Source organism: Oryx dammah, unplaced genomic scaffold (genome assembly GCF_014754425.2).
Source record: "Oryx dammah isolate SB20612 unplaced genomic scaffold, SCBI_Odam_1.1 HiC_scaffold_16, whole genome shotgun sequence".
NCBI lineage: Eukaryota > Metazoa > Chordata > Mammalia > Artiodactyla > Bovidae > Oryx > Oryx dammah.
Window position 1 is genome coordinate 64,815,652 of NW_024070200.1, and position 9,766 is coordinate 64,825,417.

Here is a 9,766-nt window from a genome sequence, read left to right on the forward strand (position 1 = left end):
GGATCATCTTTACTATCATTATTCTGAATTCTTTTCCAGGTAGACTTCCTATCTCCTCCTCTTCTGTTTTGTTTAGTGGGTTTTTAACATGTTCCTTTACCTGGTGAATATTTTTCTGCCTTTTCATTTTGTTTAGATTGCTGTGTGTTTGGAGTGCCCTTTCTGCAAGCTGGAAGGTCGTGGTTCTTCTTATAGTGGACACTGATCCCCATGGGTGAAGTTTTACCAGTGGCTTGTCAAGGTTTCCTAGTTGGGGGAACTTCTGTCTGTGTTCTGGTGGGTGGAGCTGGATCTCTTCTCTCTAGAGGGCAAGGAAGTGTCCAGTAGTGACTTTCAGGGTGTCTATGGGTTTGTTGTAGCTTTGGGAAGCATGCTTTTTAATATTCCGGATTGTATTCTTATCTTGCTGGAGAATTAACATGGTTTGTGTTGCACTGGAACTCACAGGCTCATTAGTAGATCTTGGTCTCACTGTAGGTATGTATGGAGAATTTTGAGTGGTCGACTAATATTCCCTAGAGTCAGGAGTTCTCTGATGTTCTAAAGTTCTGAATTTGAGCCTCCTTCTCTGGGTTTCAATCCTCCTTTTACAGTAGACACAAGAGTCCTTCATCCATACAGCACAGAATATAAAAGTCTCACAGTAATGGTGAAACAGCTCTCCACATCCAGGGACACCCAGGAGATTCACAGAATTATATAGAGAAGAGAAGAAGAGAGGAGGGACATAAAAGTGACTAAGAGGAGAAAGTTCAGTTCAGTTTAGTTCAGGCACCCAGTCGTGTCCACATCTTTGCAGCCCCATGGACTGTAATGTGCCACGGTTCCCTGTACATCACCAAAACCTGGAACTTTCTCAAACTCATGTCCAACGACTTGCTTATGTGATCCAACCATCTCACCCTCTGTTGTTCTGTTCTCTTACTGCCTTAAATCTTTCCAGCATCAAGGTTTTTTCCCAATGAGTCAGTTCTTTGCATCAGGTGGCCAATGTACTGGAGTTTCACCTTCTGCATTAGTGCTTCCAATGAATATTCAGTACTGATGTCCTTTAGGATTGACTCGTTTGATCTCCTTGCAGTCCAGGGAGATCTCATTGAGTCTATAGCCTCAAGAGTCTTATTCAACACCAAAGGTAAAAAGCGTCAGTTCTTCAGCACTTAGCTTTCACATCCATACATGACTACTGGAAAAAACATAGCTTTGACTAGACAGATATTTGTTAGCAATGTAGTGTCTCTGCTTTTAAAAATGTTGTCTAGGTCGGTCATAACTTTTCTTCCAAAGAGCAAGTGCCTTTTAATTTCATGGCTGCAGTCACCTACTGCAGTGATTCTGGAGCCCTCCAAAAAATAAAGACTGTCACTGTTTCCATTGTTTCCCCATCTATTTCCCATGAAGTGATGGGACCAAATGCCATGATCTAGTTTTTGGAATGTTGAATTTTAAGCCAACTTTTCCACTCTCAATTTTCACTTTCATCAAGAGGCTCTTTAGTTATTCCTCTCTTTCTGCCATAAGGGTGGTGTCATCTGTGTATTTGAGGTTACTGATATTTCTCCTAGCAATCTTGATTCCAGCTTGTGGTTCATTTAGCCTGGCATTTTGCAAGATGTGCTTTGCATATAAGTTAAATAAGCAGGGTGACAATATACAGCCTTGACGAGCTCCTTTCCCAATTTGGAGCTAGTCCATGTTTCCATGTCAGGTTCTAACTGTTGCTTCTTGACCTACATACAGATTTCTCAGGAGGAAGGTAAGGTGGTCTGGCATTACCATATCTTTAAGAATTTTAAACAATTTGTTGTGATCCACACAGTCAAAGTGCTTGGCATAGTCAATAAAGCAGAAATAGATGTTTTCCTGGAACTCTCTTGCTTTTTCTATGATCTAACAGATGTTGGCAATTTGATTTCTGGTTCCTCCACCTTTTCTAAATCCAGGTTGAACATCTGGAAGTTCATGGCTCACATTCTGTTGAAGCCTGGGATTGGAATGGAAACTGTTGAGTATTCCAAATTTGCTGGCATATTGAGAGCAGCACATTAACAGCATCAGATTTTAGCATTTGAAATAGCTCATCTGGAATTCCATCACCTCCATTAGCTTTGTTTGTAGTGATGCTTCCTAAGGCCCACTTGAATTCATATTCCAGGATATCTGGCTCTAGGTGATTGATCACACCATCATTGTTATCTGGGTCATGAAGATCTTTTTTGTTTGGTTCTTCTGTGTATTCTTGCCACCCCTTCTTAATATCTTCTGCTTCTGTTAGGTTCATGCCATTTCTGTCCGTTATTATGCCCACTGTTGTGTGAAATGTTCCCTTGGTATCTCTAATTTTCTTGGGGAGATCTCTAGCCTGTCCCATTATTATGTTTTCCTCTATTTCTCTGCATTGATCACTGAGGAAGGCTTTCTTTTATATCCCTCCTAGTCTTTGGATCTCTGCATTCAAATGGGTATGTCTTCCTTTTCTTCCTTTTCCTTTAGCTTCTCTTCTTTTCTTAGCTATCTGTAAGGCCTTGTCAGACAACCATTTTTGCCTTTTTGCATTTGGGGATGTTCTTGATTATTGCCTCCTGTACAATGTCATGAACCTCCATCCATAGTTCTTCAGGCACTTTGTTTATCAGTATAATGTCTTAAGTCTGTTTGTCATTCCCACTATGTAATTGTGAGGGATTTGATTTAGTTCATACGTGAATGATCTAGTGGTTTCCCTACTTTCTTCAATTTAAGTATGAATTTTCCAATGAGAAGTTCATGATCTGAGCCACAGTCAGCTCCCAGTCTTGTTTTTTCTGACTGTATAGAGCTTCTCCATATTTGGCTGCAAAGAATATCATCAGTCTGATTTCGGTTTTGACCATTTGCTTATATCCATGCATAGAGACTTTTCTTGTGTTGTTGGAAAAAGGCATTTGCTATGACCAGTGCATTCTCTTGGCAAAACTCTGTTAGCCTTTGCCCTGCTTCATTTTGTACTCCAAGGCCAAATTTGCCTGTTACTCTAGGTATGTCTTGAGTTTATACTTTTACATTCCAGTCATCTATGATGACAAGGACATCTTTTTTGGGTGTTAGTTCTACAAGGTCTTGTAGGTCTTCATTTAACTGTTCAACTTCAGCTTCTTCAGCATTACTGGTTGGTGCATAGCATTAGATTACTGTGATATTGAATTGTTTGCTTTGGAAATGAACAGAGATCATTCTGTCATTTTTGAGATTGTACACAAGTACTGTATTTTGGACTCTTTTGTTAACTACGAGGGCTACTCCATTTCTTCTAAGGGATTCTTTCCCACAGTAGTAGATGCTATGGTCATTTGAATTAAGTTCACCCATTCCACTCCGTTTTAGTTGACAGATTCCTAAAATGTTGATGTTCACTCTTGCCATCTCCTATTTGACCACTTCCAGTTTACCTGGATTCATGGACCTAACATTCCAGGTTCCTATGAAATATTGTTCTTTCCATCACCAGTCACATCCACAGCTGGACATTGTTTTCACTTTGGCTCTGTCTCTTCATTCTTTTTGGAGTTATTTCTTCACTCTTCTCCAGTAGCATATTGGGCACTTTCTTACCTGGGGAGTTCATATTTAGTGTCATATCTTTTTGTCTATTCATACTGTTCATAGGGTTCTCAAGGCAAAGTACTGAAGTGGTTTGCCATTCCCTTCTCCTGTGGACCACGTTTTGTCAGAACTCTCCACCATGACCTGTCTGTCTTGGGTGGCCCTGTATGTCATGGCTTATAGTTTCATTGAGTTAGAAAAAGCTGTGACCCATGTGATCAGTTTGATTAGTTTTCTGTGATTGTGGTTTTCAATATGTCTGCCCTCTGATGGATAAGGATAAGAGATTTATGGAAGTTTCCTGATGGAAGAGACTGACTGTGGGGAAGACTGGGTTTTGTTCTGATGGGTGAGGCCATGCTCAGTAAATCTTTAATCCAATTTTCTGTTGATGGGCGGGGCTAGGTTTCCACTCTGTTGTTTGACCTGAGACAAAACTTTGTAGTGGAGGTAATGAAGACAAGGGCGACCTCCTTCAAATGGTCCCATACACACAAGGCCACAGTCAGTGCCCCTGATCCTGCAGCAGGCCACCATTGACCCACAGCTTCATCAGAGACTCCTGGACACTCACAGTTAATTCTGGGTCATTCTCTCATGGAGTCATTGCTCTTTTCTCCTGGGTCCTGGTATGCACAATGTTTTCTTTCTGTCCTCCAAGAGTCTGTTCTCCCAGTCCTGTGTAAGTTCTATAATCAAATCCCACTTGCCTCCAAAGTCAAATTCCCTGGTGGTTCTCAGTCCTTTTGCCAGATCCTTTGTTGGGAAATCTGTTCTGGGTCCTAGAACTTTCTTAACAGTGCAAGACTTTATTTGATTTAATTGTCTTGCAGTTTGTGGGTCGTCTGCTCAATGGCTCTATGGTGGGGTTAGTGGTGACCTCCTCCATGAGGGCTTATGCCACACACTGTGTGACCCAGGTCTGTTGCACCCAGAGTCCCTGCCCCTGTGGCAGGCCACTGCTGACCTGCAAGAGACACTCAAACACTCAAAGGCAAGTCTGGCTCAATCTCTGTGGTGTCTAAGTGTCCTGGTACACACAAGGTTTTGCTTGAGTCCTCGGAACATCTCTGGCAGGTATGGAGTTTGATTCTAAATGCGATGTTGCCCTTCCTATCATCTTATGGTTTTTCCAGTGGTCATGTATGGATGTGAGAGTTGGACTGTAAAGAAAGCTGAGTGCTGAAGAATTGATGCTTCTGAACTGTGGTGTTGGAGAAAACTCTTGAGAGTCCCATGGACAGCAAGGAGATCCAACCAGTCCATCCTAAAGGAGATCAGCCCTGGGTGTTCTTTGGAAGGAATGATGCTAAAGCTGAAACTCCAGTACTTTGGCCACCTCATGTGAAGAGTTGACTCATTGGAAAAGACTCTGATGCTGGGAGGGATTGAGGGCAGGAGGAAAAGGGGACAACAGAGGATGAGATGGCTAGATGGCATCACCGACTCGATGGACATGAGTTTGAGTGAACTCCAGGAGTTGTTGATGGACAGGGAGGCCTGGCGTGCTGCAATTCATGGGGTCGCAAAGAGTCAGACACGACTGAGCAACTGAACTGAAATGAACTGAACTGAACTGAACAATCTTGATGGGGCTTCTCTTTTGCCCTTGGACAAGGGGTATCCTTTTTTGGTGAGATCCAACATTCTCCTGTTGGTGGTTATTCAGTAGTTAGTTGTAATTTTGGAGTTCTCTCAGGAGAAGATGAGCGCACATTCTTCTACTGTGCCATCTTGTGTGTAAGGAGGAGAAAAAGAGAGTCAACAGGGGACAGAGCAATCAAGCCAGTAATCAAATCCCTAAGCTCTCACCAGAGCTAGGCACACCCAGAGAGATTCACAGAATTATACAGAGAAAAGAAGAGGGAGGAAGAACATAGAGGTGGCCTGGAGGAGAACAGGGAGAGTAGAAAGAGAGAGAGTGATGAAACAAGTAATCAAATCCATACGTGAAAATAGATAGTGAAGATTAGATTCTTAAAGGTACAATATTGATAACCAATACCAAAAAGCAAAGATTAAAAACCTAGAATAGAGATTAGACTCTCAAAAACACAACTTAAAAAATACAAAATAAAATCGATCACAACAATTTAAAAATATATATATGGAATCTGTTTTATAAAATAGTTTTTTTTTAGAAAGGTAATAGTAGTTTATAAAAATGAAAATTAATGGAATAATAAGGAACTTATGGAAGTAAGAAATAGATTTAAGGGACTAGATCTGATAGACAGAGTACCTGATGAACTATGGACAGAGGTTCATGACGCTGCACAGGAGACAGGGATCAAGACCATCCCCATGGAAAAGAAATACAAAAAAGGAAAATGGCTGTCTGAGGAGGCCTTACAAATAGCTGTGAAAAGAAGAGAAGTGAAAAGCAAAGGAGAAAAGGAAAGATATAAGCATCTGAATGCAGAGTTCCAAAGAATAGCAAGGAGAGATAAGAAAGCCTTCCTCAGTGATCAATGCAAAGAAATAGAGGAAAAGAACAGAATGGGAAAGACTAGAGATCTCTTCAGGAAAATTAAAGATACCAAGGGAACATTTCATGCAAAGATGGGCTCAACAAAGGACAGATATGGTAGGGACCTAAAAGAAGCAGAAGATATTAAGAAGAGGTAGCAAGAATACACAGAACTGTACAAAAAAGATCTTCATGACCCAGATAATCATGATGGTGTGATCACTCACCTAGAGCCAGACATCCTGGAATGTGAAGTCAAGTGGGCCTTAGAAAGCATCACTATGAAAAAAGCTAGTGGAGGTGATGGAATTCCAGTAGAGCTATTTCAAATCCTGAAAGATGATGCTGTGAAAGTGCTGCACTCAATATGCCAGCAAATTTGGAAAACTCAGCAGTGGCCTCAGGACTGGAAAAGGTCAGTTTTCATTCCAATCCCAAAGAAAGAAAATGCCAAAGAATGCTCAAACTACCGCACAATTGCACTCATCTCACAGACTAGTAAAGTAATACTCAAAATTCTCCAAGCCAGGCTTCAGCAATACATGAACTGTGAACGTCCAGACGTTCAAGCTGGTTTTAGAAAAGGCAGAGGAACCAGAGATCAAATTGCCAACATTCGCTGGATCATGGAAAAAGCAAGAGAGTTCCAGAAAAACATCTATTTCTGCTTTATTGACTATGCCAAAGCCTTTGACTATGTGCATCACAATAAACTGTGGAAAATTCTGAAAGAGATGGGATTACCAGACCACCTGACCTGCCTCTTGAGAAACCTATATGCAGGTCAGGAAGCAACAGTTAGAACTGGACATGGAACAACAGACTGATTCCAAATAAGAAAAGGAGTACGTCAAGGCTGTATATTGTCACCCTGCTTATTTAACTTCTATGCAGAGTACATCATGAGAAATGCTGGACTGGAAGAAACACAAGCTGGAATCAAGATTGCCGGGAGAAATATCAATAAACTCAGATATGCAGATGACACAACCCTTATGGCAGAAATTGAAGAGGAACTAAAAAGCCTCTTGATGAAAGTGAAAGAGGAGAGTGAAAAAGTTGGCTTAAAGCTCAACATTCAGAAAACGAAGATCATGGCATCTGGTTCCATCGCTTAATGGCAAATAGATGGTGAAACAGTGGAAACAGTGTCAGACTTTATATTTTGGGGGCTCCAAAATTACTGCAGATGGTGATTGCAGCCATGAAATTAAAAGACGCTTACTCCTTGGAAGGAAAGTTATGACCAAACTAGATAGCATATTAAAAAGCAGAGATGTTACGTTGTCAACAAAGGTCTGTCTAGTCAAGGCTATTATTGTTTTTCCTGTGGTCATGTATGGATGTGAGAGCGGAACTGCGAAGAAAGCTGAGCACTGACAAATTGATGCTTTTGAACTGTGGTGTTGGAGAAGACTCTTGCAAGTTCCTTGGACTTCAAGGATCTCCAACCAGTCCATCCTAAAGGAGATCATTCCTGGGTGTTCATTGGAACTACTGATGCTGAGGCTGAAACTCCAATACTTTGGCCACCTCATGCAAAGTGTTGACTCATTGGAAAAGACCCTGATGCTAGGATGGATTGAGGACAGGAAAGGAAGGGGATGACAGAGGATGAGATGGCTGGATGACATCACCGAGTCAATGCACATGAGTTTGAGTGAACTCCAGGTGTTGGTGGTGGATAGGGAGGCCTGGCGTGCTGCAGTTCATGGGATTGCAGAGTCGGACACGACTGAGTGACTGACCTTAACTGAACTGGACTGAAAGAACTTAAATTTTTAAATTCTTAAATTTTTTAAAAAAGAACTCAAAATTTAAAAGTGATAATAGTAAAAATATATCTAGGAGTTTCTCTGGAGCTGTTGTGGGCAGTGTGGGGTCAGTTCAGTGTCAGTCCCTTGGTTCGGCTTTTATTTTTTTTAAGGTCTATAGCTGCTCCTCAAATGCACAGTCTTGGCATTAACTGCAGGTGTTTAATCTCTTGCACTTCTCACTTCTGGTGTGGTTCCCCCTTCTTTTTTGATTTTGGATTCCTCTTTTGGCAGTCTCTTCAGTGTGAGTGGGCAATGGTGGCCACTGATTTAGGTTCACTTGTTCAGTTGTCCTGTGTAGAGGTAGGGACACTACAAACAAATACCGCTGGCATGTGTTGGGAGCTCACGGTGGATGAATGACACTGGGTTTGCCACAGCCCAATGCGGCATGTACTTCCTGGGTCCACACTGCTCAAGCTCCAGGGTGTTCTGCAAGGGCACTGTCCCAAGTGGACCCTGCATTTTGTGCTCTTCCCAGGTGTAAGCTTCCAAAGTTCCTGGATGTTCTGCAAGAGCACAGACCCAGATGATGTGGGCTGTGTGTTTTGTGCCCTTCCCAGGTCCAAGCCATTCAGGTGACCGGGTGCTTGGCAAGTGCACTGTCCCAGGTGGGCCTTACATCTTATGCACATCCCTGGTCCCGGCCTCTGGGTGTCCCGGGTGTGCCCCGAGGGCACAATCCCAGGTCTGTTGTGTGTCTCTGGGGAGCTGATTTCAGGCTGTGACACTCCTGGCAGATGTGAACCAGCAGGACCCCAGGAAGATGTGGTTAGCAACCAGCAGCCTGCTCACAGTTTGGCGGAAGATGCAGTCTCTGGGTCGAGACTGCAGCAGCCCCTTGCTTTCTGGCTCTGACTGTTGCACACCCGCCTCTGCCTCTGGGGAGGGCCGACCCTAAACAGCAGCTGGCTTGCTGTCCTTTGGTGTTTGCTAGGGCACAATACTTTGTTCTGAGAGCATGTCAGGGGTCACCATGAGGCTTTAGAGCTTTTACCAGACAGGTCCCTTTTTTTTTTTTTTGTCTCACAAGTGATCCCATGATTTGGGTTGCTGTGTCACCTTAGCCCGTTCAGATTGTCCTAAGGGCATTCAAGCCTGGTCCTTATCCTAAGAATCAATGATGCAGCCCGCACCTCCCTGTCCAATTCCCACTCGCTGCTGGCGGACTTGAGTGTCTGTGCTGTTTCTCTACTGGTAGTTGTGGTTAGGCACATAGCCTGTGGTTTGTTTTTTTTTTTTTTTTTTTTTCCCACTTATGTTGCCCTCTGAGATTCCAAAGCTCCCCACTGACACACCTATGTAGGGTTTCCTATTGTGTGGAAATTTCTCCTTCTTCACAACTTGGATGGATGGATCCCAGAATGGATCTCCATCCCTAAATACTTTTTCTCTGTTTTCATCTTTTATATTTTGTCCTACCTCCTTTCAAAGAGATTGGGCTGTCTTTCTGGGTGCCTGATGTCCTCCGCCAGCATTCAGAAGTTGTTTTGTGGAAGTTGCTCAACATTCACATGATCTTTTGATGAATCTGTGGGGTAGATAATGGTCTCCCGTCCTATTCCTCTTACATCTTGAGACAGCTTTATTTATTTTTTAAAAATTATTTATTTTTTATTAAAGTATAGTTGACTTGCAATATTGAATTTCTGATGTACCTGCCCTGATGTACAGGAAAGTGATGTACAGCAAATTAATTTCTGATGTACAGCAAAGTGATTCAGTTATACATATATATATATTCTTTTTATATTATTTTCTATTATGGTTTATCACAGGATATTGAATATCATGTGCTATAAGTAGGACACTGTTTATCCATTCTATATATAATAGTTTGCATCAGCTAGCTCAAGTTCCCAATCAATCCCTTCCCCACTTCCTATCCCCCTGGCCACCA